A 5796-nucleotide genomic window follows, 5' to 3' on the forward strand; every position below is an offset into this window, starting at 1 on the left:
GTCATTAAATGAACTGTAACTCCGTGAATACTCAACGAAGAGATATGAGAGAGATATCTATAGAAAGCCTGAAATGTCTACTTTTAAACTAAACAGGTGCTGCCGAAAACAAATATTCTGAGATAAAGTAATCCATATGAAAACAACGCGATGTCTATTTTTCATATCTCCGCTCATTACATCTAATGTGACCACGCCCCCGCGCTTAATGCGCTATTCAGATTCAAACTGAAGCGCGCGGCTTGAATACGCCCAGAGCCATATAGAGTGAGAGTTGCGACAACGGAAGTTCGAAATGTCTGGTTGTCACGTGATTCATGTAGACTTCAAATAGTTCCAGGAAGTTCGTTTGCGGCCATTCAAACTGATAGAGAAGAGTGACAGAACTGCGATTTCTGGTAATTAGGAGTCAATAAATGCATTTTATTCTATATATTTATACAAAACACACCGACATATGGATGTAGCATGATTATGTACTTACAACAATGTTTTTAAAATATAAAATCAGGTCATTTCTGAGGATTAGTTACCGTTATTTGCCGTTATTTTAAAAACTCATTTCAGGCTAACGTTAAGTTGTAAAAACACGGGTTGCTGTTGCCTTTTTATGTTACACATTATTCTTTTTTTTCACTGATCTCATGTTAACTAATGTCATATTGATGACTTTATGACTTCCAGATAGTACAGACAGGCTGGTGACAGATGATTTTCAGCTCGCACCGCACAAGGGGTCAATTAACTATAAGCAGCAGTAATTAGCATGTTAAGTAAATGTAAAATGAAGCTTATTGTTTACAATTCATACAATTACATATAGTAATATAATTGTGTATTATAGATATTCTTTATCTAATGTATAATTCTTACAATACTTATTCGTATACACAATATATTCGGGTTTAAAACAACTTAAGCATACTCATATATAAACATGTACACTGCCATTCAAAAGTAATGATGTAATTGTAATTATATATTACGAGATTACTTTTTATTTGTATTTTTATTCAAATAAATGCAATTAACTATTTACAGCAATTCATGAATACATTTCTAATAAATATAATAGCATGCCAAGCATTTTGTATGCGTCCTTTCTTTCATGTTGCTCTTGCATAGTCTCCAACATGGTTTGCTGTGCTGCATGGGGATGCTCCACTCGGTCAGAGAAAGGTGTGCGAATGTATGGCTTCCCCACTGACATAGAGAGGAGAAAATAATGGTTGGCTCAAGTCAGCAGGAGCAATCTAAATATAAATAAAAATTACAACAACAAAAATTTGTGAGGTAATTATACTTAAATTTATTTGCACTTTTTACATGGAAAATTATTTACTGGAAATAAGGAACAAGCAAAGCCTTGCAAAACCCAGGGAGCGGAGACTCAATAGTGAGACATTTGCAGGGAGTCATCAGTGTTACCTATAACTGTGCATTTAACCACCATGTGTATGTACTGTATGTGGGTAGGCAAAAACTAAACTCAAGTCACTCTGCAAGGCACATTGAGGCAAAGCAATTGGTCATGACCAAAAAATTCAAGAGTAGGCTGAGACCAGATGCTATTCCCACAATCTTTGTACATCGTCCTGTAGTCAAAAAGAGGAGGGCCCTGCTCCACGATGCACCCCTAGACCTGTGAACATACAAGAAATGGCTGCGGAGTACAGCTATGTTATTTCAGGTGATTCATATATAATAAGTACAAACTCGTACTAGTTGAAGTAAAGTGATGTGATATTTTCAATATTTAAAATTAGCAATACCATGTATTCTGCCTCAATCAGTTTCAAAGGTTGAGGAAAAAAGAACGAGGACACTCAGAGAAGGTAAAGTGACAGTGAAGAAAAAGGACATGGCTAGAGAGGAGAGACAGGGACAGGTGACACTGCCCAGTCAGCCAGCAGCAGTCAGCATTCCAGTGAACCATCAGCCAGTTACCTGGGTCTATTAAAAAAAATTTAAGAGAAGAAAAGAAAAAAAAAATCAAACAATGCAAAGGCAGCACTAAGAAAAATAAAGAATGAAAATGCAGCTATCAACAACAAAAAAAAAAAGGTCCCCTCAGCTCTCCTGACCTGCATCCTCACTGATGCTCCATCACAGAACAGTCCACTGGCACCACTAATCCTCCACCCACTAGCACCCACAGAATGTTACAGTATGTTACTTTTATACACTAACAAGTTTAAGTATATAATACAGTTTTATTATATAATATAGACAGGTAATAGTCAATGAATCACAATGACTAAAAACACTCCACCCATGTTTTTGCAAACTCAATTCAGTCTAAATGTATATCAATAGGGTGCATTTTATTATTACGGAATTTAATACGTGTAATACGGAACAAACGTTATAACCTCATTTTTACCACTTCCACTCACCGATGTCACACATTATATTGAACTAACGTAATAGGCTATGTAACGTTAGCTAACTTTCCCCACCCTGCAAAAAAATATGTTTAGACTCCTTTTTTTTCTAATTCCAAACACGATGGCTGAAACTGAATTAAGAGAACAGATTTCACAGGGTGTTCGTTACTAACTTTATTCAGCTCCAATCCTAGCCTAATCTGTTAGTTATCTGATAACATCCCTTAAATCTACTCATTTAATGAGTGATAATCTACTAGAAGGTTTTAATTTGCAATTTATTGTTATTAAGATGTACTGATAATATTCAATCTTATTATTTAAACGTCTTACCTTTTAAAAGTGCGTCGCAAACGGTTTGTTCTGCTGCATCTCTACGGCGCGACATCGGTTTGCTGCTACTTCCGGGAACTATTTAGAGGCTCCACGAGCCGCCATTGCTGTAAAAAAAGCGTTCCATTGGAGTCAATGGAGTTGTCGCAACTCTCACTCTATATGGCTCTGAATACGCCCACACAGAAGAAAAAGCAGCCAGACTGTTCTTCGAGTTTTTATTTTATTTTACTGTTTGCTTCGCGACGAGAGGAATAAGACATAAATCACTCCAAAAAGATGTGATGTGGTTGAGGATTTGAGAAATGGATTTCCTCAGAAAAAAGAATGAAGCACTTTATTCAGCAGAGATCATAAACATGAGTAAGTCTCCTTTTATTTATTTGTACTAGTTTTCACATAACGTGTAAACATTTTACTAGTTAGACTTTTTACAAATACTTTTTCCAAACTATAATTCCTGACTAAATGTATAATCAAGTGAAACATTATGAAGTTTCAATAACAGTATACAATACTATACCATTCAAAACCATTTTACTTGATGTAAATAATATAAATGTGTCAAATAGAGATAACTCTAACAAATGTAAAAACAATGCAGTTCTTTCAATTTATTCCCCCTAAAAAAACCTGAAAAATATTCTCAGCTCTTTTCAACATTAATAATAATAATAATGATGATGATGATGATAATAAATGTTTTTTTTTTTGGTAGAAAATAAGATTGTTAAAAGGATTTCTGAAGGATTGTGTGACTGGAGTAAGGATGCCTAAAAATTTGTTTGAAAGTCAGCTTTGATTGTCCCTAATAAACTGTTTAACTGCTCCCCCAAGTGGATATTAAATTATGTTGTGGGATAATTAAATATATTCTTAATAAACTACAAACATAAAATTATATACTTTTATTTTGTTCTCACATTCTTTCTTGTAACTCCTCCCTCTCAGTGTCACAGTTGAATGAGAGGCTCATTATGCAGCTCATTATGCAGGGCTTTGTCTTCTCTGGTGTAAATCACAATGATATTCATGATAGTTGACGCCTACTCGCATATGACTTTTACCAACAAAAAGTGTCTTAGAAAATTTAAATCAATATATTGTTTTCTGTGAATGAGTAAACAAGATGATTTTCACATAATTTAGAAAGAAAAATTATAGGCTACAAGCTCCAGTTCTCAACAATCCCGGGAACCAATGTTATGTATGTGTTTTATGGCCTTATTCAAGTGATTTAACATTTTTAGTTTTTCACTAACCATGCATAACATTTTTTTTCTCAAAAATACAATCATGTACATGCATGCATTTCACATATTATTATAGCCCAGTTTGTGCTGATTACAGTGATATTAGACTTTACCCATTTAGATATTTATAAGAAACTGAAAAAAGCACAAATATCAGGACATGACAAAACTTCTCCAGGCCCCAAAAATACCCTTAGACTCCAGAGGGTTAAACGCATTGGCCATTTTGCAACGAGCCTTCAGCGCGTACTGAGTGAGCGAGTGCCGGACTGAGTAGCCTAGCCTAACATACACATATAAGTTGGTGTTTTTTTTCTTCTTCGGGAGTGTCAGGGGCGTTGCCTGTTACGTCGTTTGGGTTATTGGGCTACCTTGTTGAACGCATATTTCACAATTTTTTATTTATTTTCCAAATATAATTAATTAGTCCAACGAACCGTTCGGTACATAATGCGTACCGCGTACTGAACCGATAGCCTCGTACCGAACGGTTCAATACGAATCCGCGTATCGTTACACCCCTAATATATATATATATATATATATATATATATATATATATATATATAATCTTAAATGTTATTAATAATAACTTGGTGTACTCCTGCCCGGGGACAGCAGATTAAATTTAGCTCTGTAGCTAATTCTGGGGTAATATTTTATTGTCCATTGTCCTTGTCAAATAAACAATAAATAAAAACAATTATACATATACATATACACACACACTCTTAGCTGTCCATCGTGTTCGATGATAACGCTTGCTCCAGGGATAGGGATGGGGGGTGGGGGTTCAGCAACCTTGCCGCTGGTGCCACATCTCATGGGCGTAAAGTCCGATCCTTGATCCGCACACTCGACCGCAGATGGAGCAGGGGAAACCAGATACCAGGGGGGAACCAGCCGCCCGTTGGTGTCTCTTGATTCGCCTCATGGATCGTTGGTCTTGGTTGGTTTGGTGTATTTGAGAGACCGCAGCAGCACAGGTGGCCTGCCAGGCTGATCGGTCAAGTGCCAGAGATTCTAGCTTCGTGAGGGGGATGTTTGCCCGCTTAAGGAGGTCCCTGGTATAGTCCTTAAAACAACGCTTTTGCCCTCCAGCGGAACGTTTCGCACCCACTAGTTGACTGTAAAGGACTTGGCGGGGCAGGCGATGTTCAGGCATGCGTATGGTGTGCCCTATCCAACGCAGATGTTTTCTGGCCACAGCAGCTTCCATACAGATTGAGTTGGTGTTGCTGAGGATGACTGTATGGGGGATTCGATCTTTCCAGGACAAGCTGAGGATTTTTTGTAAGCAGCGAATATGGAAGGCCTCTAGGTGGATGATGTGCTGGCGGTATGAGGTCCATGACTCTGCCCCATAAAGAAGAGTGGAGAGACATACCGCATTGTAAACAGCAACCTTGGTACTGACCTTCAGGTTACGATTTTCAAAAACCCTGCTGCGTAGGCGTCCAAAAGATGATGAGGCTTTATTTATCCGAGTGTGTATTTCTGTGTCAAGGGAGCTGCTTGAGGACAGAGTGGAGCCGAGGTAGGTGAAGTGGTCTTCTGATTTAAGTGGAACACCATTTATGTGAAAACTGGGGGGTGTGGGAACGGGGGTGGTGAGATGGAACATGACCTCGGTTTTTTGATTGTTAACCTGTAGGCCGAAAGATTGGTACAGACTGGATATGGTGTTAAGGGCGTACTGCATAGAGTCTGGGCTGTGGGCTAAAACTGCACAGTCATCAGCATACTGAAGCTCACAGATCTGGCGGGTCTTTGTCTTTGTGTGAGCTTGAAGCCGACGAATGTTGAAGAGGCTTCCGTCAAGT

At 37.9% G+C, this 5796-nt stretch overlaps 1 long non-coding RNA gene across 1 annotated transcript; it reads right to left on the bottom strand.

The window, feature by feature from the left end:
• Positions 1–1294: 1294 nt before the first annotated feature.
• LOC113078157 (uncharacterized) lies at positions 1295–2771 on the bottom strand. The gene is made up of 3 exons (XR_003281460.1): positions 2721–2771; positions 1773–1953; positions 1295–1642 (listed from the first exon to the last, which is right to left on the bottom strand). It is a non-coding gene; the product is annotated as an uncharacterized LOC113078157 (long non-coding RNA).
• Between the last annotated feature and the right edge of the window lie 3025 nt (positions 2772–5796).

The sequence above is a fragment of the Carassius auratus genome, unplaced genomic scaffold, assembly GCF_003368295.1.
Source record: "Carassius auratus strain Wakin unplaced genomic scaffold, ASM336829v1 scaf_tig00024428, whole genome shotgun sequence".
Taxonomy (NCBI): Eukaryota; Metazoa; Chordata; class Actinopteri; order Cypriniformes; family Cyprinidae; genus Carassius; species Carassius auratus.